The sequence below is a fragment of the Oryx dammah genome, unplaced genomic scaffold, assembly GCF_014754425.2.
Source record: "Oryx dammah isolate SB20612 unplaced genomic scaffold, SCBI_Odam_1.1 HiC_scaffold_27, whole genome shotgun sequence".
NCBI lineage: Eukaryota > Metazoa > Chordata > Mammalia > Artiodactyla > Bovidae > Oryx > Oryx dammah.
This window is the reverse complement of record NW_024070211.1, coordinates 113,727,472-113,752,649: the sequence shown is the minus strand read 5'-3', so window position 1 is coordinate 113,752,649 and position 25,178 is coordinate 113,727,472. Positions and strand designations below refer to the sequence as shown.

At 45.8% G+C, this 25,178-nt stretch overlaps 1 protein-coding gene across 1 annotated transcript in view; it reads left to right on the top strand.

Moving 5' to 3' along the window:
* The first annotated feature begins 10,633 nt into the window (after nucleotides 1–10,633).
* Nucleotides 10,634–25,178, top strand: part of WIPF1 (WAS/WASL interacting protein family member 1) — a 128,645-nt gene continuing 114,100 nt past the window's right edge. The window contains exon 1 of the mRNA XM_040228189.1: nucleotides 10,634–10,770. The gene's annotated coding sequence lies outside the window, so the exon portion shown is untranslated. The remainder of the gene's footprint in view (nucleotides 10,771–25,178) is intronic.

Sequence of the window (25,178 nt, the reverse complement as noted above, 5' to 3'; positions counted from 1 at the left end):
CTCTGGCAGACTCCGCAACATGGGACCGCCGAGTCTGGTGACTTGAAGGCTCTTTGCTGGAGGACCTGGCTCCACGCTGTTGAGAGCTGATCCAGGGGCACCGGAGGCCCAGTTAGAGCAGTGTGACTTCTCGTTCACACTTCTCGCTAGACCCCTTGCTGGACCAGAGGCTACTGCCCTTGTTAGACACCTCCTTCCCAAGCTTCTCCTGGGACTGGTTTATGACCTACCCTCTTTTCCTCCCTACTTTGATAACCTGTGTTTCATGCTAATGGTGTGCAATAAACCCAGTGATTCATGAATTGAATCTTGGCTACATTTTCTTTATCTCTAACCCCGTAATTCTCACCTGGCCTTACCGCTAGGCACTGTGACACACCTTTCTTTGCTAAATCTGGCGATCCTTCTTAAGTAGATGTAATGATAGAAATGATATACCGTTCATGGAGCTCCTAGGATGTGCTCTTTAAGCAGAACACATATGTCGCTTTGTCGGGGAACTGCCACCAGGCCAGGCTCCTGGGGAATTGCTAACAGTACCCTGTTCACACTCTCAGGCGTTCCACTCTGGATACTTAAAAGGGAGTTCCATTTTCATTCCCATGACAACGCAACACAAGAACATTTTATTACCTTCATTATGCAGACAAGTCGGTTGATTTTCAAGAGAAAGAAATAATTAGCCTAATATCACACAGGAAGCAAGAAGTGGCCAGTCTTGCCCACTCAGAGCCTTCCGGGGGCAGACACCACACCCTCAGGAGGGAGGCCATGGAGCTGGTACAAACAGAAGTCCAGCTTCCACAGGGCCCACTCCCTTGACTAGCCACAGTCCCTTCTGGACTTGGAATCAAACCTGTGCCCACTTTCAGAAGACCTAAATATACATTTTCTCCAAAGAAGAAAAATGGATGGCCAATAGGCACGTGAAAAGATGCTCAATATCGCTAACAGAGAAATGCAAATCAAAACCACAACGAGGCATCACTTCACAGCGGTCAGAATGGCCGTCATCAACAAGACCACAGATAACTGCTGGGGAGGGTGTGAAGAAAAGGGAACCCTCCTAGATGGTTGGCAGAAATGTAAATTGGTGCCACCACCACAGAAAACAGTATGGAGGTTCTTTAAAACCAGAAACTACCATATGATCCAGCAGCCCCACCTCTGGGCCTGTATCTGGAAAAACATTCTAATTTGCAAAGATACATGCACCCTAATGTTTGCAGCCACACTGTTTATAACAGCAGAGACGTGGAAGCAACCTTCACGTCTGTCAACAGATGAATGGATAAAAGATGATGTGGCGTATACATATATATATACAGACACACCCACCATGGAATATCATTCAGTCATAAAAAAGAATGAAATAACGCTGTTTGCAGCAATCTGGATGAACCTAGAGATTATTATACTAAGTGAAGTAAGTCAGAAAGAGAAAGACAAATATACATTACTTACATGTGAGATCTAAAAAAAATGATACTGAGGAGCTTATTTACAAAACAGAAACAGACTCACAGACATAGAAAACCAAACATGATTATCAAAGGAAGAAAAGCGGGGAGGGATAAGTTGTTTGGAATACACACTACTGTATATAAAATAGGTAAACAGTAAGAATTTACTGTATAGCACAGGGAACTATATTCAATATTTTGTAGTAATCTATAATGGAAAAGAATCTGAAAAATAATGTAGATGTATGTATAACTGAATCATTTTGCTGTACACCAGAAGTAAACACAATATTATAAATATCTACTATATTTCAATAAAATAAAAAACATACCAAAAAAAAAAAACACCCTTCATTGCACACAAGATTCTTCGCCAGGCAATGAGATCCCACCGCCAAATTAACCGCAGAGATGAAAAGTTCTCCACTAACCTCAAAGAAGCCAGCTGGGTTTTCAGGAGACTGTTCATTCCTTAAAGGGACACGCTTCTTGTGGTGACACCAGAGTCATTGAGAGGAGCTGTGACAATAGGGTGCCAGAGGCAATAATGAGGACATGGAGTGATGTCGTCTTCCCTTCAGTCCTAACAGAGCAGGTTAGCTGGCCCAGGACAGATAGGTGGGGATGGGCCTCCTCGCTAGTCGCCATGCATACCTTCGATGCTCTTCTATCCTTTATCCACAGGTACACCTAGCACACGCATTCATTATGTGGAGGCAAAACGCTCCTCAAACTTAGGCTCCTTAGACCCTCCACAAGCTTGCTGCTGAGCTAGACAGATGAGGTCCTACCCCATGGGGCTTAGAGGCCAGAGGGAGAAGTCAGACAGGTCTACTCACTAGGCCAGCCTGCCCTCTCTCGTTTCTTTGCTTGGTAGGGAGTGGGTCCTGTCATCCCCGGTACCAAATAATTCCTGCACCTGTTGCTTGGGCAGCAGGAGGCAACAAGCTCCAGAGAGTCAGGGGCACCCTCGAGCCTGCAGCGTGGACTCTGCTCAGTAGGCGCCTATGGATAAAGCTGAGCACTAGCCTCAGCTGCACATCTCACTCAGTGCTTCAGCATCCCTGAGAGCTAGGTACAATCACTGATCCAACTTTATTAGAGAGGGCGCTGAGCCTTGGAGCAGAGAGGTAGCTGTCCAGGCCGCACAAGCAGACTTTGCTCTGGATGAGGGAAGTCGGGGACGCGAACTTGGCAGTCTGGCTCCTGCTGAACCAGGGCCCCAGGTGCAAGGCTCTTGCGCGCAGGGTCGGGCCGGAGAGCGGAGCCGCAGAGGCTGTTGGGCAGGGGCGGGGGCGGCCGCGGGAGGCTGAAGAGCAGAGCGGCAAATCCTGAAGGGCACTTACACGGGTGCCATCCTCGACACTTGGCACAGATTACATCGTTTAGCCACCACCTCGGCCCTATGAGCCAGGATTTTATAGATGACAAAAGGAGATGGGAGATTAAGGAACCTGCCCCAATGGCAAAGTGACAGATACATCCGCGCTTCTACATTCTAGCTTTAGTGTGCATGAGAATCCCCCGGGGTTCCTGGTTAAACTCAGTAGGTCTGGGGTTGGGCGCCAAACTGCGTATTGCTAGGGAGCTCCCACCTGATGCTAATGCTGCTGACCCACGGGCCAGCTTTATAATATTAAATACTTCGCTGTTTGGTAGTTCATCTGCCTTTTTATTCTCAATTAAACTTCTCCAAATGGTTCAGTGTGTTGGTAATAACTTCAGCTAGTTTTTATTGAGTGCTCACTCTATATCAGGTCCTGTATCAAGAGCTTCCTGTGGATTACCTCATTAATTAAAGGAATTAGGATACAATTAGTGTCCCGTTTGGAGTGTGAGGAAACTGAGGTTCACAAGGTTTAAAGAAGCTTGCTCAAGGTCACAAGCACAGCAAATGGCAGGGCTGGTCTATTTGTTCTTGCAATGCACTTGGGAAGCTTGGAAGGTGAGCATGGCTAGCTCACTCTATACATGGAGAAAATCAAGGTAGAGAGATTGTTCAATATATTAAAGCAAGGCTGGGATCCATCTGGTTCTCATAATACAAAATCCAACGGCTTTTCCCTCTCCCCTTCCCTAACCATGAACAAACAATTCCAGTAAGAGTTTTCTTCCTTCACACAGATCTGAAGGAGTCCTTAACCAAACCATTATCGTTCCCTTGGGAATCGAAGGACTCTTCCTCATTCAGCTGTCTCTCTTTTTAAAATCCATTATGCTGGTTAGAATCCCTGGAGGCCCGCAGCATCTCAGGGAGCTGATCTGAAGCCTCCAGAACTCCTGGAAAGGCTCTGCTACTGCACACCAGAGCGCACCTTCTCAGTTACTTATTACCAGGTTTAATTGGTAGCAGTGGTGCCAGGTGGGTCAGGCCCAAGCCCTGTTGGGAATAAACTTCCAGTGACTTTATGCAAAAACTCACAGGGTGTGCTTGTTTCCCCTCTAGCCCCTGAGCTCCTCTCCCCTCTGCTTTCAGGCACTGTGCCCCCTCCCTTCTTTATTACACATTGTCTTCTCCCACACGCTTTCCAGAAAGGATGCTTTGCATTCTAAACTGATGACTGAGAGTGTTTAAACAATTGTATCAATTATGCCAGGTGCTAGAAATGGGAATTCCTGCCCCTTGCGAAGTCTCCACTTTAGTGGGGTAACAGATACAGAAAGTATTTCAGTAGAAAGAGGTAACTTCTCAGATGTAGACACCTCAAAGGCACTATGGGAGCCCAGAGACCTTATCAGAGGAGATGCTGTCACAGGTAGAATTCTGAACATTGGGCCAGAGGCAGCCAGTGGATAGGCATCCCGAACAGAAGAACAGCACAAGCAAAAGGACAGAGACATGAAAGAGCCCGGATGTGTGGGAACAGTGCTATGCTTCAGAGCACAAAACGCAAAGCAAGGGGTGGCCAAGGACAAGCCTGGAGAGTGAAATAGGAATGTCATGGGGCCTGCACTTGCTTCTCTAGGCAGAGGTTCTCAAGTTACACCTGGGGGTCTATTTTGGAAGTCAAGCGTGGACAGACGTCTGAGCTCCCTTCCACCAGGGCTTCTATGCCTTGGGTGGCCTTATACTTTTGGTGCTCTGCATAACTGTGTAAAGCAAGAGCTCTGCTCTTAAAAGGTGTGACCGACCACTGCTGAACCTGGTAGGGCATCATCTGAAAGGAACTCAGGGCTTCAGGGTTTGGGAGAGGCTGCATTGGGGGTTTTCTGTAGCTGGTAGATGGCCCCGCAGCACTCTCTACAGGCCAAGAGGCGGCCATGAAAGAGAAAGTGTCAGTAGCTCAGTCGTGTCTGACCCTTTCCGACCTCATAGACTGTGGCCCACCAAGCTCCTCTGTCCGTGGAATTCTCCAGGCAAGAATACTGGAAAGGGTAACCATTCCCTTCTCCAGGGAATCTTCCCAAGCCAGGGATTGAACCCAGGTCTCTTGCATTGCAGGCAGCTTCTTTACTGTCTGGACCTCCAACCAGGGAAGCCCCAAGAAGTGGCCATTTCATTTCCTAATTCAGTTCTGTGATGAGTAAGGAAGTGGGAGCCACCTCTCCTTCCCGACTGAAGGGAAGGCTGAGCCAGCTGGCCTGGCATCACTGGCTGACCCCCTCAGCCCTAACTGGCTCCTCCGGACACATCGGCCCTGCCAGCTCCTCTGAGTCCAATCTCTCGAGTCCAGCCCTAAAGGCTTTATCACTCCAGTGACCCTTGATACTACAGGTCTGACAGGCCCCATCATGCTGCCAGACCTGACCTTGCTGGTGAAATCTACTTATTTTATAGCTTTGCTAGGCCTACCCATGACCACCATGACTTACCATGTTGATTAATAGCCAGGGGGTAAGCCAATCTCATCCCCCTCCTCCTGCCAGAGGCCCTGGCTTTTGCAGTGCTCCACGCCTGCCTCCCAGCCTGCTTGTCACTTGGTCTGGTCATGAATATTCCAGTTCTTTTATGCTCTCCGCAGAAGCCAAGTCCCTCAGCCCCTAATCCTACCGCTGCTCAGTGGGACGCACTCCCTGCAGGCTGCCTGGCTACTGCCACCCCGGCCCCAGGAAGGCAGCCTCAGTAACTCATGTTCCTGTACCATCTTCCAACAGTGCTTATTAAGCCGCTGCCAGACAGTCACTGAGCCGTGTGAAGCCGACTTTCTCCACAGGGAAGCACTAGTTCAGGGAGCAACCAACATTTTGAATGTGCATAATGTCAACAAAATGTTTGAGGACGAACCGCCCCGACACACAGATTGATAATGACTTACAAATTATAATCAGGTATTAGTGTACTAATCCATGGTGTATTATCAAACATACGTAAATGTATAAATTAAAGCAAATGACTTAGAGATAAACGGTATTTTCTAAATGTTTTACTTATTAAAGTACAAAAAATATTGCTCTCACTTAAAGATGCAATGAAAACATTTTGAGAGAGCTATAACTGAATATGCTTCATTAAAAAAAAATAGACTATTTTTAGGGGGAGTTTTAGGTTTACAGAAAAATTGAGCAGAAAGTACAAAGAGTTCCTACATACCTGCTCAAAACCCTCTCTTCTTTGGTTTTCTCAATTAATAACAGCTCATCTGAGTATGGTACATTTGTTATAAAATGATGATACGTTTTATAGGCAGGCGTGGAGCACGGCAATATTGATACGTGATTATTAACTGAAGTCCATAGTTTGCATTAGAGTTCACTCTTTGTGTTGTACGTTTTCTGGGCTTTGATAAATGTATAATGACACGAATCTACCATGACAGTATCACACAGAGTAATTTCATTGCCCTAAAAATTCTCTGTGCTCCATCTATTCATCTCTCCTCCCTGCCCCCAACCTCTGGCAGCCGTAGATCTTTTTACTGCTCCATTATGTTTTACAACTTTGGTTTAACCCTTTGTGATAAAATTGGATTTGAAGGTCCAATTCAAAGTACACTCCTTGCTTGTGAACCATGTGGCTGACCTAGCAGAAGAGGCCTTGAAACAGCTACTGACTCCCCACAAAGAAGAACAGCAGTGAGTACACTTTGGAAATCACAGTGATTTTTTTCAGTCTCACTCACCTGTTATGTAAATGTATTTATTGACATTCAGCTGGTAAATTTCTCGGTTCCCTGTGGTCAATAATTTATTATTGCAAGCTTACTAGAATTGGGTGCATGTCACAATTTTAACAAAGAACTCAGTTGTCCCTCTCTCTTCTAGATACGTTGATAGGAAGATTTTTAGGCAGATCTAAAATTCTTCAAATTTTCAAAGTAAATCGATAATAAATATTAAAAAATAAAACTATAGAATGATAGAAATACTTCTAAATATTTATTTTCAAAAATACTTTCTAGAGTACAAATTTCTTTTCAAAGGCTGTTTCTCACATCATTAAAATGTCACTTTACATTAAAAGGATGGATTAAGAGAACTTATTTTTTTCTAAACTATTGAATAGGTAGCATATTGCTAATGGCCATTTATTATCACAGAAAAGAGCAAATTTAGAACACTTGTTTTGGGGGGGTGGAAAGGAGTGTATACACGGAGTTTTTAAAAGTTTTAAGTTTAGGAATATCTTTGCGTACTTTCACACAGATAATTAATCTCAAATTACAGATTTTCACTCAACCACATCACATAGATTCTACCATTTGCTAATTTATTATCATTATTTTGAAATGTTTTATATTGTCATTGCAACTATGAAATTGCTTACTCCTTGGAAGAAAAGTTACGACCAACCTAGACAGCATATTGAAAAGCAGAGACATTACTTTGCCAACAAAGGTCCGTCTAGTCAAGGCTATGGTTTTTTCAGTAGTCATGTATGGATGTGAGAGTTGGACTATAAAGAAAGCTGAGTGCCGAAGAACTGATGCTTTTGAACTGTGGTGTTGGAGAAGACTCTTGAGAGTCCGTTGGACTGCAAGGAGATCCAACCAGTCCATCCTAAAGGAAATCAACCCTGAATATTCACTGCGAGGACTGATGCTGAAGCTGAAACTTCAATACTTTGGCCACTTGATGTGAAGAGCCAGCTCATTGGAAAAGATCCTGACGCTGGGAAAGATTGAGGGCAGGAGAAGGGAAAGACAGAGGATAAGATGGTGGGATGGCATCAGCGACTCAATGGACATGAGTTTGAGTAAATTCTGGGAGTTGGTGATGGACAGGGAGGCCTGGAGTGCTGCACTCCATGGGGTCTCAAAGAGTTGGACACAACTGAGCGACTGAACTGAACTGATATTGTTATATATATTTAACTTCTTTAACTTTTAAAACCTACTGCAGAAACTTGAGTTCATCATTTGCTTGGGTTCATGACACATTATCATTCTTCAAAATACTCTTGGGATATTTTAGTGAGTGCCCACTTCACCTTTTAAAGAGTTGTCTTTCAGATCAATCATATTTTAACAGCATGTTCATAAGGCATTTTTTAAAAGTAACTATCAATTTGCCACAATAAAGCAAACAAATTCAGCCTTCTCTGCCCTCTCCCAGCATCCTCCACTCCTGCAGAGTAAAGTGTGGAATACATTCCAGCATGGCCACACTTGCGCACGCCTCCCTGAGAATGCTGACAGTGTGGAGGAAAAGGCCCACAGAGTCCTGGGTTGCCATACTCCCTGGTTCTCCTGGTCCTCCAGCTGTGCAGCCGCAACTCACTGAAGTTAGGCACCTGGATTCTTGTGTTGGGAGGAGGACATTTGGAAAACACTGTGACTTTGGGAGACCCTAAGGTCTTTTCAGGGGGCTTCCCAGGTAGCGTTAAGTCACTTCAGTTGTGTTTAACTCTGTGTTATCCATGGACTGTAGCCCGCCAGGCTCCTCTGTCCATGGGATTCTCCAGGCAAGAATACTGCAGTGGGTTGCCATTTCCTCCTCCAGGGGATCTTCCAGATCCAGGGACCAAACCCACATCTGTCTCCTGCTTTGGCACGTGAATTCTTTACCACTAGCACCACCTGGGAAGTCCTAGCAGTAAAGAACCTGCATACCAGTGCAGGAGATGCCAGAGACACCGGTTCCATCCTTGGGTTGGGAAAATCCCCCGGAGAAGGGCATGGCAACCCACTCCAGTATTCTTGCTTGGAGAAGCCCATGGACAGAAGAGCCTGGCAGGTCGCAGAGAGTCAGGCACAACTGAAGCGACTTCTCATACACAAGGACTTTGCAGGTCCCTGTCCTGACACCTGACCAAGAAGCAAGGCTTCATCATCCACCAGAGTCATCAGAACAAATGCCTTTCATGGCATTAAGTCCCTTCCCCCCATGAGTAAAACCTACAGCCCTCATGATCTCCTTGAGACACTTACTCAGAAGCTGTGAGTTTAAGGCCTTTCACCTTCCTCTCTGGCCTGGATGGAAGCTCCCGGAGGGGCACCAGAAGCTAGCAGTCAGATCAAACTCCTCTGGACTTGTGCTTCTCACCACCCCTCCTCGGAAAACCTCATTCCTTTGGAAGTCCCTCATCTGTATAACAGTGACAAGTATCTATTTAGCCAATTTTGCCTTGAGAACTAAATGAGATAATAGATGCAGGGCTAAAAGGACCTGGGTTAATGCTTCTTAGTCTTTCATCCCATGGTAATGAATACTAGGAACGTTCCAGGTCCTGGGAATACTGCAGTGAACCAGTTGCCTTTACATTTATTGTTGTTGAGTTAGTAAGTTGTTTCCAACTCTTTTGTGACCCCATGGACTGTAGCCCGCCAGGCTCCTCTGTCCATAGGATTTTCCTGGCAAGAATACTGCAGTGCGTTGCCATTCCCTTCTCTAGGGGATCTTCCCAACCCAGGGATCGAACCCGTGTCTCCTGCATTACAGGCAGATTCTTTACCATTAAACCACCAGGGAAGCCCATTTGACTGGGGCAAAAATTGAGACAAGAGAGCTGATGGGAGGCAGCTCCTGGGCTTAATTTCCATGATTGTGATTAAGTGCTAATGATTTTTTTCTCAAGTCTGGAATAATATACTGACATGTGAAATCAATTGTCTTCATTTTCTATAAAACATAACATATGCATATCATCATAGAAATGGTTGAAAAAGGAAAGCTTCCAACGATGGAATGATGAAGTATACAGTGAAGATTTAAAAGATGGGTACTCTTAGGGACAAAGTTTGTCATTGAGAAGTTTCCCATATTACTAATCTCTTTGTCAGAAGGATTACTATATCTGTTAAGAGCATGTCAAGGTACAAGGGCACACATGGGAACTGGCATAGGAGCAGACAGGTTAAAGTGAAGTGATGGACCGACCACCTTCTTAGTGTAGGACATCAATTCCGAAGTGCATATATTCCCAACTTCTCTGCTTTCATTTAAGGGGATTCACAGCCTTGATATATTAGCACTATGATTAAATGGTTATTGTATTAATGATAATTTGTTCTTTTCAAATGCACACGTTCTAACATGCGTCATCTTAGTGAGTGTTAACTTTTCTTTGGAGCCTGGAGGTGGCGGCTTTCGGGGCCGGCCACTAACAGCTCAGGCAAGAGAGGAGAACCTCAGCTTTCTCCAGATGTTTGCAGTGGATGCTACCGTATTTGAAGATGTGGGTGGCTGACGATAAATCCATCTCCACTAGGAGCAAAACTACTCAACCCCAGCTGGTTCTTGGTGGGGACAACGGGCATTTTCCACGAGAAGAGCAGCACAGCTTCCCCACGCAGTGGTCAGGGAGACAGATGCGGACAGACCCTGGGCCTCCGAGGGTGCCACTCCATATTAAAATTCATTTTTAAGATGAATTTGAATTTAAGGTGTCCGGAAGCACGATCCCTCTTTGGAGAGCAGAGAAGGCGAGGAGAAAAGGCTTCCGCTTGGGGTTGGAGAGGGGGCACCCCGACAGCGGAAAGCTGGAGAACTAGCAGTCCGTGGGGGAAAGGGCCCTCGGCTGGACACCCCTTCCAGTTCCCGCTCCTCTGCAAGCACAGGGAGGTGGACGGAGCGACGCACGAGCCCCAGCCTCCTAATCGCCCCACTCCTGCCGTGTACCTCGGGGCTCGCCAGTCTGTGGGACGCAGAGCCTCAGCCCCAGGGAGCGCGGGCGCGGCGCACAGAGAGGCGGGCGAAGGGCCGGCGGCGGCCTCGCAGCGCGTCCACATGTGGCGGGGCCGCGGGGCGGGGTGGGGGGGAGCTGAGGGGGAGGGTTTACATCCAGCGAAGTTCCCGGATGGTCTCAGCCTCCCGGCGCTGAGCGCTTTTCCTGCCCGGCCGGCTCAGCCCTACGGACCGGGGAGAAGTTTCCCAGAAAAAAATGCCCGGCGCGCCGCGGGGCCCTGGAGCCGCACGGAGCCGCTGCTCGGTAAGGGACGCGCCGCCGCCGCCGCCGAGAGTGCGATCGGGCTCCGGGGACTCAGGGCAGCGCCCTTGGAGACCCTCGCAGCCCCGGGCACCCCGGGGAGGGGTTGGACTGGACGGCGGGGCAGGGCAGCGCGGCTCGGCGCCGGGTGGGCGCGGGCGGGGGCCGGGGGAACGTCGGGGCTGCGTCCGCTGCGGGCGGGGGCGCGGGCGCGCGGTCTCCGGAGGGGCGCGACTCGGGCCCAGCGGATCGCGCGTCCTCCGGGTGCCGGCGGGTGGGGGAAGAAGGGGCCGCGGGCGGGTGGGCTCCGGACGCGGGCGTTTTCAGGGTTGGGCGCGCTGCTGGGCTCGGTCGAGCCTGGGGCCGCCGAGGGGTCTCGCCCCCCGCTCGCGCCGTAGGTACCCGCTGCAGGGGCTTCGCGGGATGCGCTGGGGCGCGACTCCCCCTACTGCTTCCCAGCCCCAGCTCAGGCGGATGGGGGCTTTCGGGCATCCCCGGGGCCAGTTTCTGCTCTGGAGCCGCCTCGCCTTCTTCGCTAGGGAATTGTGCCCATCCCGCAATTCAGCTTCCCCAACTCTCCTCCAGCCGGGTGCCCCAGACTGCTGCTAGCGCCCCGGGCGCGCGTTCGATGTGTGCGGCGACCTTAGAGGACTTCCAATCCGTGTCAGCGCTTTTCTCCCGGGGCCTCTCCCGAACTTTCCGGACAGCTTCGCTGCAGTCTCACTCCCTCTGTTTTTTCTTTTTAAAAAAGAGAACAGTTAAAGTTGCAAGGGTAAGTAAAAGAAACCAGCTGACCCAGTCAGGGTGACCCAAATCTTCAGTTCGTGGTTAGACTTTGAACTTTTTGAGATTAACAAAGGGTGTGTCTGTGAGGAACCGAGCCTGGTTAGATCCTCTGGTCCTGCTGGATCCCGGAGTAATACATATTCCTTCCTGGGCTCCTGACTTTATCTCAGTTCTCTGGGATGCGTCTCAGGTTGTCAGCAGTAACTGGATGGACTTGGTCCCTCTTTCTGAAAAGTGTGTGCCACTGTTGTCTCTTGGATGGTCTCTGGACCGCCGGCCGTGGGTAAGTCGCAGACTTAAGGCAGTGCAGCCACGGAGCCCTGGACAGAGTCCCGCCCGTGGTGGGTTTTCTTTTGCCAGTTTCCCAACACAGTTCCAAAACAATACACTGTAGCTTCAGCTTGAGTCACTGGCATATTTTTCCCTTTCAAAAATGCCTTTTTCTGTAACGGATAAAATAACTGCAAAGAATTTTCATTAGGCCATCAGTGTGTGTGTGCTCAATCGTGGCCGTTGCTTTGCAGCCCTATGGACTGTAGCTGGCCAGGCTCTTCTGTCCATGGAATTTTCCGGACAAGAATTCTTGAGTGGGTTGCCATTCCCTTCTCCAGGAGATCTTCCGGACCTAGGGATTGAACCTACCTCCCCTGCATTGGCAGGCAGATTCTTTATTTACCACTGGCGTCACCTGGGAAGCCCTAACCCTTCTTTAGGGCGCTTATGACTCTGCCTTCCACTCTTGCTGCGTATCTTTACCTGCCTGATATCCCCTGGTTGAGTCTCTCAGGGACTAAATCCTCAGCCACTTGTTGAGTGGAATTGTGCAGACTAGACTTTGCAGATGTTATTAAAATCATCTTCTTCCTTGGGACCTACCCAACCTTTGCCATAGCTTTGGTTCCCTGAGCAGCACCTAAATTCTTAGGCTTGTGTGATGTAGAACAGAAACATTTGTAGGCAAGTTAAGATCAGATTCTGATACATTTAGAGACAATGGGGTTACTTCCAGGGGTTGGAGATTCATGCCTTCTTTCACTTGTTTGTTCATTTCACCAATTAAATGTCTACTGGGTGTTCAACCACTTTCTGGTTAATTAGGCATATCATGGGCTTTCCTGGTGCCTCAGATGGTAAAGAATTCACCTGCAATGAGGGAGACATGGGTTCGATCCCTGGGTTGGGAAGATCTCCTGGAGAAGGGAATGGCTACCCACACCAGTATTCTGGCCTGGAGAATTCCATGGACAGAGGAGCCTGGCAGGCTACAGTCCATGGGATCACGAGAGAGTCGGACAAGACTGAGCGACTTCCACTTTCACTTTCGGCATATCATGCATGTTAGGTGTGCCTTGAGCGTCACTTATCTCATCCAAGAATTGGGGTTGATAATCTTTGCTCTTCCTCCTTCTCTTGGTGTGAGGATCAAGTGGAATAATGACGATGACATGTGAAACAGCAGAAAGCAGCACAGCACAGGGCAGTGACGAGAAGGTGAGGTGCCTTTACCTTTTAAACGAACTATCTTGTACTATCTCAGTTGCCCAGGCCAGGGATGAGCCCGCTTTTGGGGGAAGTATTTCTGATTTGGTCTGTGTCACTGCCTGAAATAGTTCAGGATGGTCCTCACTATGGTTGTAATTCTAGGAACATAGAGGGTTTTTACATTGCACATCAGGAGAACAGAATTAAACCAAAGTGCCTTTTTGTTGTTGTTGCTGTAACCCCTTCACTTTTAAGCATCTGTTGTTTGGATTCCTGTCTCCCAGCCATCATCTTCCTGAAGCCCACCCTTCCATGAGGTCTACCAGATTCCTCATGATTTTCATACAGAGGTTTCTCTACCACCATGCCCCAGCAATCCACAATTATGCTACAGTGCTGGAAGGTTGGAGAAGGCGTTGGCAACCCACTCCAGTACTCTTGCCTGGAAAATGCCATAGACGGAGGTGCCTGGTGGGCTGCCGTCTATGGGGTCACACAGAGTCGGACACGACTGATGCGACTTAGCAGCAGCAGCAGCCTGAAGGTTTGATGGGCCTGGTGAATAAGCAGGACCTGCATATGTGAATCAAGTCACAGGTGAAAACAAGCAAGATGCTCATTTGGCACTGAGGGTTCCTTTTGGGGATCACTGTTGTGTTCTGTGTCAGGGGGAGAAGAAGAGACCTGACTCAGAAGGAGGTGAAATTTGGCCCTGAATGCTTACCTTCTGGTGGAGATGAGATACGGGCTTGAACAGCAGGAATGCAGGGCAGAATTTGGTAAATAAGATGAAAAAAAGGTACAGATCAAATACAGGGAATGTAGAGGAGAATGAAATTACTTCCAGCTGGAGGGAGTCATTTGTCCCCTCATTTGTCCATCTAACAAGTGTTTAAAGTGTCTGCCCTGTGCCAGGCCTGGGGAGATTCGTGGGCCTGTTTGTACACTGTGTTCCATCTTCCTTGCTCCAGTCAAGGAAACGTGCAGCTGTCTCCTTCCTGGAAGAAATAAACACTTTCTTACCCGCTTCATTGCCCAGCCCAACATCTGTCAATTGTTCCTTGCCATGTAGAGATTGTAATCGGGTTAAAATAATTAACACTGTTTCTTGTATACTTTGGAATAATAAAAACTCTGAGGCTCACCAATTCCCCAGAACACCTTCAGTTAGCTGAGTAATGCTTTGCCACCTGGCACACTTTAACCAGTATTGAAGTATTCGGTCCTTAGTCAAGGGTGTGACTTCTAGAGTCTTGATTCTATAAGGCTGGGGTGAGGCCTAGGAATCTATTTTTGAAAGCCCCCCAGGTAGTACTGATGTCATACCACCTGCAAAATTCTGTAAAGGTAAAAGCATGGGCCAGGACGTCAGGCAGAGCTTCCAGTCCCAGCTCTGTCTTTTACATGTCCTGCAACTTATGCTCCTTTTTCTTTAGTATCAGAGTAACCGTCTCTGCCTTTGGGGTTGTGCTGAGGGTCGGATGATGTCATGGATGTGCATCACTTCGCAGATTATCCAGGACAGTGCCGCTGCTAGGTATCTGTGGGTCTTTATTATCGTCAGTGTTAGCTTGTGTAGAACACTGGGTTGGTATTCTCCTTTCCATATGGAAATACAAAAAGAGCCTAAACACAGGAACTGCTTTTTATATAAATTACCATGTAATAATCCCTCGGCCGTCTGTAGTCAACGGAGCATTTCACAGTGATCACCTCGTGGATTCTCTTCATAGCTGAGCAGGAGAGATGTTACAGAGGAGAATGTCAGTATGGGCGGAAGAGGGGCTGCCAGCCTGTGCTATCTGCTTAGCCACTTGAGCTGCTCACCGAGATGACCAGGGCAGCTAAGGTGGGGGGCCACAGTGGGGAAGAAGGAGAGTGCTACCTCCTGCCACTTTGGCACCAGGAAGTACTCGGGTGACCTTTTGCGGTGGTCATTGTCCACGTGGGATGACCAGGGGGTCTGCCTGCTCCAGGCCGAGCTGCTTTGGCCACAGGTACAGCCCCCACGTCCGCAGGGTTGGGTAGCCCTGCTCTTGTGTTCTGTGATGGCCAAGCCTGCTCGGTGTCACAGGCTTCAGGTCAGGCATCCATACTTGGGGAGAAGTCAAAAGTAATTGACTTTGCTAATAATCAGTAAAAGAGCATAGCTAAAGTAAGTAAACAGGCGACACAATCATCTACAATTTTCATTAGTTCAGAAGTTTCAGAAACATGGTTCATAGTATAAAACCGTGTTGCTATGATGTTGTATGAGTAGTCATCCCTCGGTATCCGAGGAGGGGTGGTCCAGGACCTCCTGTGGAGGCCAAAGTCTGCAGGCGTGGAGGGCTGACTAACATTTTAGCATTGCCTACTAGCCACCGGGTGGTGGCTCAGATCATAAAGAATCTGCCTGCAATGCAGGAGACCTGGCTTCAATCCCTGGGTTGGGAAGATCCTCTGGAGGAGGCATGGCAACGCACTCCAGCATTCTTGCCTGGAGAATCCCATGGACTGAGGAGCCTGGTGGGCTACAGTCCATGGAGTCACAAGAGTCTAACATGACTTAGCGACTAAACCACCCCAAAGAAGAATTAGCTAAAATAAACGGGAGACATGATCACCGATGAATTTTAGTGCTTTCGATGAACATGGTTCACATTGTAAAAACAAGCTGAAATGCTTAACAAAAGCTGAAATGCTCCCCTAAAGTTTGTTTCTTCCTCTTCTTGGTAAATTCTAATGGCTGTCTGTCTGGGCCTCACCTGTGTCTCAGAATCCACTTTATTCTGTTTTGGAATCATTTGCATGTGCTTTTTTTCTTTTGCCTTGTTAGATTGGAGACTCTCTGGAGGCAATAAATTAAAAAAACTTAAAAAATATTCTCTCAGAAATAGTAGGTTCTCAATTAACATTTGTTGAATGGCAGTTTACTTGTACCACTCTGGTTGTGAGATTTGAAGTGAGTGAATTTTTTTATGAAGGCAAAGTAGATCTTGATGTTGGTTTCTGAAGATGCTGGGGAACAAGTTTCATTTCATTCTAAGAGTGATTTCATCCTTCACCATGATTGATCTGTGTACAACATTACTTTTTATCACATACATAATTATCTTTAAATGCTGTTTATCTGTATATCTTCCAAGTGAATAATAACAATGATCCTAATAAAGAAACGAGATCATGGTCTGGTGGGGAATATGGGAATTATTATTGTAGAACTTAAGAAGTAACATTTCCTGATCTAATACCTGTATGTGGTTCACTTCCACATTAGTGAGATTTTAGACTCTCCTACCCACCGATTTTTCCATCTTTTTCTTTTCTTTTTTTCTTTTACATCACTTGCAATGTGAAACTTGAGAAAGGAGTATAAGCAGAATTGAAGGACAGTAGCCTATCCCCAGACTGCCACAGATGCTTTTGTATTTGGAAGATAAATAGTTCTCTTAGGTAAGAGCTGTCTGCAGGAGGAAGGAAATTGTGAATAAAATGGAAAATTGAGGTCCAAATAGTTTCCTGAGTCAGAGGAGTCAATTACAGTTTTAAATAAAAGTTAGTTTTATATAATTTCTATTTTTCTTCAGGCAACACACATCTATATATGTTTGTGTATATTTATGTTGTTGTTGTCGTTCAGTCGCTCAGTCGTGTCTGACTCTTTGCGACCCCATGAATCGCAGCACGCCAGGCCTCCCTGTCCATCACCAACTCCCGGAGTTCATTCAGACTCACATCCATCGAGTCAGTGATGCCATCCAGCCATCTCATCCTCGGTTATCCCCTTCTCCTCCTGCCTTCAGTCTTTCCCAGCATCAGGTGGCCAATTTTTTTTTTTTCTAATGAGTCGGCTCTTCACATCAGGTGGCCAAAGTATTAAACTTTCAGCTTCAGCGTCAGTCCTTCTAATGAATATTCAGGATTGAATATCTATGCACGTTGACATTATTTAATTTTCTCTCATAGACAGTACTTGATTACCTTAAATCTTGTGAATGTAATGTGTACACCTTACCTCACTGTAACAGCTAAACATGGTTTGATGACATTCCTCCTGTTCTCCCTCCTCCACTCCTCTTATTGGAGACTGTGTTTTATGGATATTTGCATTTTGATTGCCTGATTTTTTTAGTATTTCTTGGACATATTGCTACTATGTTGTTAGTAGCTGCATGGGATTCTACTGTTGGGTGAATATATATGCTTGTTCACTGACCATCTTCCCAGCTGTTAGCTCTTGCTAATGATGCCCAGACAACTCGTCTACTGAGTCAAGTTAAAGAACCAGCCAATTCAGTGACAGCATCAGTATAATTATAAAACAGACCAAATGAGCAGTTAGTTGAATTTCTTGCTCTTCAACTATTTGTGTGTCACCCAGCCCATTTCTGAAACTTCCCAAGCATTTTTCTATAGACATAAGCAGGAGATAAGATCTCTTGACTGAAGATTTAGGCCTGGGAAGGACCAAGAAAGAAATCTGGCTACATCTTAGAATGATGTCATTTTAAAGTGTAGAATATGTTAACAAATATTATTTCAGGAAACTGGGAAACTTTTTTTCCCTTAGGCATAGGGAAATAGATTTTGAAAGCAGAGAACCTTTAGACTTTGGAGAATATCTTGAGAAAACGTGTACCCTAGCTGTTTTTTTTTTTTTCTTCCAAAAAATGTAAACAGTGAGATCAGTGTCTTAACCACAATAGCCTTGTGTTATGGGGATGGATATTTAAAGAGTGGAGGCAGTCAGATCAGCCCAAGATAAAAGGGGAAAGAAATGGGCTGTTCTTGAAGAGGCTTATATAATGTAAGCAGAACATATATGTGCTGTGGGAGGGACTTTCAGGAAAGACTAGGGTGATGGATGGGGAGAAAAGAAGGGGAGCAGGAAGGATAAAAGACAAAACCAGTTATCTTTCCCAAGCCCCAGAAGGCAGGCTGAGGGACACGAAATTGAGTTTTCAGATGGTACTGAAATTTCTAATTCAAAAATTGAGTAACTAGAAAAAGGCAAAAGAGTTGAGGTCTTTTTAAAGAAAATCTTTCAAAAGTAGTAATTTACTTTAGCAGTGCCTTTTCCTATCTATTAAAGCCAGAATTTGATTGCCATGCATGGTTTTAAACAGGGGTCCCCAACCTCTACTTTCCTTGTAGCTCGGCTGGTAAAGAATCTGCCTGTAATTCGGGAGACCTGGGTTTGATGCCTGGGTTAGGAAGATCCCCTGCAGAAGGAAAAGGCTACCCACTCTAGTATTCTGGCCTAGAGAATTCCATGGACTGTATAGTCCATGGGGTCACAAAGAGTTGGGGACACGACTGAGCGACTTTCACTTTCACTTTTTCCCCAGCCTCTGGAGGGTAATGCCTAATGATCTGAGGTGTAGCTGATGTAATAAGGATAAAAATAAAGTGCACAATCAATGTAAAGCACTTGAATCATCCCCAAATCATCTCCTACCCGCTGGTCTGTGGAAAAGTTGTCTTCCACAAAACTGGTCTCTGGTACCAGAAAGGTTGAGGATTGATGGTAAGATACAACCCAAAGCATCAGTTTAGATAATCTCAGATTTTGTGGGTAAAATTCCACATTGTTCTTTTCCCTAGAGTTTTAGCACTGTTTAAAAAAAAAAAAAAAAGCCTCACATGTTATTTGAGACAAAATAAAAAGTTAGATCATTGTTAACATTGGGAATTACTTTACTTTGCATGATACTTTACAAAGCTGTTGGAGCTAGAACCTTATTAATTAAATATTGTTAACCTTCCCCCTTAATCTTGTCCCTTTGATGAGGAACTGAGAGAACAAAAAGAAAAAACAATTCTCAAGTTGGTTCAAGGACTGTACAGGAGTTATTATGGCATTATTTTCACTGTGGCATTCCTTTCTCTACAGGATTATTGTATACATTATCTCTGCTGTGATGAAACATGTCCCTCTTGTTAACCACCAAGCCAGGTGCTCAGTCTTTATAATTCGGTCTTTGCTTCCTTGTTTTTGCTGAAAATATGTTTCTTATCACTTAAAAAAAATTATAGTTTTTACCTTGTTGAGATTATTAAAGTATTATGTGCTTGACATAAATAAGATACATGAGAAAGCAGTATACAAAGAAAAAGTTTATAAGTTTTCTCCTGTGTCTCTCAAATCTAACCACTTGAGGTAATTGATATTATCAATTTGGGATGTGCCCTTCTTTTTCTCTTTGCTTATGAAACTATATACAAATATATATGTAAATATATCTTTCTATTAAGAATAGAAACATTATACACATTAGGCTACATGATTTTTAAATTATGGTATAATTGACATATAACATTGTATAAGTTTGAGGTATTCGACGCATTGATTTGATTAACTCATGTATTGTAATATTATTACCACCATAAGTTCGCTAATACCTCCATCATGTCATGAAATTATTATCTTTTTTCGTGTTGAAATCATTTAAGATTATTCTCTTAGCAACTTTCAAGTATTTAAAGAAATGTTAACTGTAATCATAATCCTGTTCATTAGATCCCGAGAATTTACTCATCTTCCCACTGCAACCTTATAACCTTTAACCAACATGCCACAGTTCTCTTACTCCCTTCCCCAGCAGCCCGGGTAACCATCATTCTACTCCGTTTCTACAAGTTCAGCTTTTTTCAGTTTCCACATATAAGTGAGACGATACAATATCTGTCTTTTTTGGAGTTGTTTCACTTAGCATAATACCTTCAAGATTCATCCATGTTTTCACAAATGGAAGGATTTCCTTCCCTCGGCTGAGGAATATTACAGTTACGTGGGTGTAAGACAGAGATTGTCTGTATCCATTCATCCATTGATGGACACTTGTTTCCTTATACTGGCTATTGTAAAGAATGCTACTATAAACATGGACGTGAAGATATCTTTTTGCTATCCACAAGAGTTTTTTTCACATAACAGAACATTACAGACATTCCCTCCAAATTAAAAGTTCATTTATATTATGACTGATTAATATTCCATAATTTAACCATTCAAATTGTTTCAAGTTTTGTGCTACTACAGTTCTTCCCTGTACATCCGTGTGTTCTGAACAGAAGCTTTGATTTCTGTCAGAGTCCCTAAAGTGGTATTACTTGCTAAAGTGAAAGTGAAGCCGCTCAGTCATATCCAACTCTTGGCAATCCCATGGACAGTAGCCTGCACCAGGCTCCTCCATCCATGGGATTTTCTAGGCAAGAGTTCTGGAGTGGGTTGCCATTTCCTTCTCCAGGGAATCTTCCCGACTCAGGGATCGAACCCAGGTCTCCCTCATTGTAGACAGACGCTTTACTGTCTGAGCCACCAGGGAAGTCCTTACTTGCTAAAAGCTGTAGTAATTCAGTTTTACTAAAACTATTTGAAAATATCTGCTTCCCCACATCCTTGCCAATGTAATTCATTTTAGAAGTATAAACTTTATAATCTCTTTTTCCTGTTTTGTTTCACATTATTCTTTCAGGAGCACTTGTCACTTAAAAAAAAATTCCATTCACTTGAAGTATTCATGCCCTCTCTTTTCCTGAAGTTTCTAAGGTGCATATGGTCTGTCTTCTAGACCCAGAGAAGAGAAGCTTCAGCCTAAACTCACCGAGCTTAATTGTTCTGTATCGAAATGAAACAAAATACTTGATATCTGCATATAACAAAGTCAATATAGATCTTTTGATTCCAGTTTTCTCTTTTTGAAATATGTAAGAAATTGTCTCAGGAACTATAAATGTTTTAACAGGAAAGAATGGAAACTTATAAAATGCAAAGATGGGAAATTTTAAAGGAGTTTTAAGCTTGCACAACTGTTTCCCTCTTGACTCTTAAAGTCTGAAAACAAGCATTCTTTGAGAGCATTAGTTATAAGTTATGCTGAATTACATCAAGAGGAAAAAGTGAATCACGGCAGATAGGAATTTAGACCTGGAGTGTGAGTGAAAGCCCCTGCTCTTATGCTCCTGCTTGTTTTTCTGGGAGGTGAGGCTCGATTCCACTGCTCCTGTCCTTGTAGTTGCTGAGTTCATTATAAAATTATTTGTATATAACTCCAGCACTACATAGACTAATCAGAAACAGCTGTACAACTGGATTCGTTTATATGAACAGAATAGCTAAATCAATCCGCAAAATTTCTTGTATTCGATGAGGTCGGGCCAACATTGTGTAGCCCAGAATAATAACAGTGCTTTGTAACTAACCTGACACAGATGGCAAAAAGATTGTGTCTGGGCAGCAGACGTTGGAACTGAAAATTAAGAAACCTTGCGAGCCCTTGATGTCTGCCATAATAAATTGTTGCTGTCTTTTTAATATGAGTGTTTTAAAGGCTAGGAAACTTCACGAAGGGATGTCCTGTTTAGGAAAGGACACATCTGAATTGGACCCTCTGAGGAGAGCTGTGTCTCCTGAATGAGGTGGAATTGTCCAGATCAGTGTCCCCGGAAAGATAAGTTTGTACTTCCTGCCAAACTGTCAGGGCCAAAATAAGCCAAGGGCCTCCTGCTGGGAAATGACCACGGACCAGATGGGCTCACTGGCATGTCTACCTGGAGGGAGCCTCGCTGCCTTAGGGAGAAACGCATGGTCCCCAGTGAGACTGAGGCTGAAGTCCTGGCATAACACAGCCAGAGGAATTCCTCAGAATGTGTGCCTTTGCAGAGCCCAAAGGTCCACCAGAGCTGAGTGAGCTCAAAGAATGCAACCTCGTCCGTATGCTTCTCACTGTTAGTCTTAAGGCGGACTTCAGTGCCGTCACGTGTGAGGTTTGATGAGAACAGAAAGATCCCTAGACCCTGAATCTGCAGGGCTGGCGCAGTCCTACAGGACTCTGAACTCTCCACCTCTCAAAAACACAGGTCTTTCTCAAGGCCAGAAATCCGCTGGCCCCCAACTTGCCAGAGTCCTAAGGCCGGACTGGGTTCTGGGTACCTGCTTGGCCTTGGTAGGGAAATGCATTAGGTTTTAGCCAAAGTGACAGTGAGGGAAGGTGGTGCCTGGGGGGAACTGGGCGCTGATCACAGTTTGGGGATTGGCAAACACTCATCTTCTTGGGGCTCCCATATGCTGTTGCCTGAGGGCATGGGTCCCTACCACCCTACCTTCACTTTCACTCTGCCCCTGTTCTTGGATGTCCCTCAATCCTCAGAGATAGACTCTTGAATGTCAAGTCACTTCCATGTTAAGACCTGATATCAACTAGCTTATTTACTTAATTGCTTTTGCACTGAATCCTCTGCTAAAGGTAGAGCAGTAAAGTGGAAAGAGCTGTAGGAGTATGCTGCTGTGCTGCTGAGTCACTTCAGTCACGTTCGACCCTGTGCGACCCCATAGATGGCAGCTCACCAGGCTCCCCCATCCCTGGGATCCTCCAGGCAAGAACACTGGAGTGGGTTGCCATTTGCTTCTCCAATGCATGAAAGTGAAAAGTGAAAGTGAAGTCGTTTCAGTCACGTTCGACCCTGTGCGACCCCATAGACGGCAGCCCACCAGGCTCCCCCGTCCCTGGGATCCTCCAGGCAAGAACACTGGAGTGGGTTGCTGTGGAGCCATAGACTAGGCGTTTACCACTTGTTTTATAATCCCAGCTTTGTTGCCTAGTCATCGTATGACCTTGACAGCAATAAAGCCCTGTGCAAAGAGTAAAGGAATTTGTAAGAATGGGGAGAATGCCTGTGATGGGCACATACCTGACGTCTCCAGATAAGGTGCTTCTAAACAGTGCGGTTGTTAACAGTTTAACTCATCAGTTGGAAAGTCGGTTTAAGTCTGAAATGTTACTTGACCTGTTTTTGACTAAGCATTTGATAAATAAGGGAAAGAAATAGATGTCATATTCTCATTAGCTAATAGGGTGGCTGTATTATGTGTAACTCATAGGGTTCTTCATTTATACTCGAATTTTATTTTATTCTTAGAAAAAAAGCCATTAGATTATCTTGTAATGTTATTTGTGGGAGTGAGATATGAGCCAGATAAGTCCAGGTGTGTCTGGTAGATCTTGTTTTTCTTAAATCCAGTGAAAATCACACTAGCTCACATGTGCCTACACTCATCCATTATACGTACCTTATTCTGTGTTAGTGCACACATGGTCCTAACCCTGAAACCACGTGTCCTCACCATCTGCCACCCACAGGTGCATGTACACACACACACACACACACACGTGTCTTTGGCTTACCCCTTGTAAAGAACGCTTCAGATAGAACCAGGAAGTACCGATTCTAAACGTTGCTGGGAAAACACGTATTGCTGAGTTTTGTATACATCATCAGCCTTTGCAGCTTCTCAGAAGGCAGAGGCTATTGCTCAGTTATGTGCCCTTTGTATAGTCTCAGACCAGGCATCGTATGCAGGTGAATGTAAGTGTGTGCCCTTTGCTGGTGGGGATTCCCCAAGGGGTGGGGAAAAATGCCCGTGTGGGGCTTTGCCTTGGGAGTTCTGCAGTGGCCACTCATGGGCGGTTGTGACCACTGCTAGTTGAGTCTTTTGTTTGTGTTTCTTGCTCCTGGTCTGAGGAGCAACACATTGCTGTTTTGGCTCAGAGGCAGATCATCTTGGATGGCACCCAAGAAACTGCACACTGCTCTTGCTTCTTGAGATTGGTGCTGACATTCCAGGGCCTTCAGTTGTGCGTGGAAAGATCCTGGACTGACACGCTGGTAAATGGGGCCCCTGTGGACTCTTTGCTCTACAGAGAGGTTAGACAAATTTGTTTACTTGGTGGGGCTTCCCTGGTGGCTCAGCAGTAAAGAATCCACCGGCAATGCAGGAGCCTCAGGAGACATGAGTTCGATCCCTGGATCAGAAAGATCCCCTGGAGGAGGAAATGGCAACCCACTCCAGTATTCTTGCCTGAAGAATCCCACGGACAGAGGAGCCTGGTGGGCTACAGTCCATAGGATCACAAGGAGTTGGACGCAACTGAAGTGACTTAGCAGGCACCCATGAACCTATACACGTCTACCTGGGAAGCCAAACCTTAGTACTGGTGTCCGAGGGAGCCCAACCAGCATTTGCAGATAAGGCTGTGACGAGGAGAAGAAACTTTCTGAGTTCCAACCCAGATGCCCACAGGAAGATGGAGGCCTAGTAAAACTTCTCCTTTGTCCCCTTCAGCTCTAGCCTTAGAGAGGAAGTGGTAGGAGTTCTGGTGGTGGAGAGAGTGCAGAGGTCAGCAGTGACCGCAGGAAGAGGATCTGCTGGTTCTGAGCTAAAGGGAGAAGAAGGCCCAGCAGTGGGAGTGAAGGGACATGGATCCCAAGCTTGGATCCTCTTCAGGGTGAGAAGCTTCCCGACCTAAGACGGTTGCTGGGTGGGGGCCCTGGCAGTGCAGGGAAACATGGGGAGCTGGAGAAGGCTGTGGCTGCCCTTAGAAAGAAGTCATTAGGAAGCAGAAACAACAGGCTGCCTGCCTTCTCTTGTTCACTCACAGAAGTCAGGAATGAATTATTCCGCTTCTGATTTCTAGTAATGATGTTCAGACAAGCAGTAAATAATAACAGCATCGATATTGCTTAGTATGTGCCAGGTAATGGTCTTGGTGCTCAGAATTAACTCACTGAGTCCACATAGCCACCCCGTGAGGCAGGCACTATTATCTTCATTTTACAGATGAGGAATTTGAGGTTAGCCAGTTTGCCCAAGTTCGCATGGCTAATGTGGCAGAGGCAAGAGTCCGTGCAGTCCATTTGGCTTCAGAGCCTGTGCTGAGCCACGATACCCACTGGCCTCTTCAGTAAAAGAGATTCGATAGTAAAGGACCTAGGTGGCCCCAGTTTTCTTCATGCAGATGGTTGACCGCTGATACAGTGTTCTGGGGAAGTAACCTGGACTTCCTGTTTCTCTGCATACTTCTGGGTTAGTGTCACCAATGCATTGCAAAAAGGACAGCCAGGAAAAATAAAGACCAACAGCTGAGCTGTCAGCAGAAAGATCTGCTCTTCGCATGGTGTTCAGAGTCCCACCTTAACTTTACTCTAAATCACCCAACTTAATACCTGACACCCATCAAAGCCATACATTCTCAGTGACCCCTAAGAATTCAGCAGTCTCTAGTGAGGAAGAAAATCTTCCCAGAGTGTCACAAATGCTGCCCAGTATCAGTGACTAGTGACACGATGGTCTTAAGAATAAATGAGTGACGTTCAGCCCG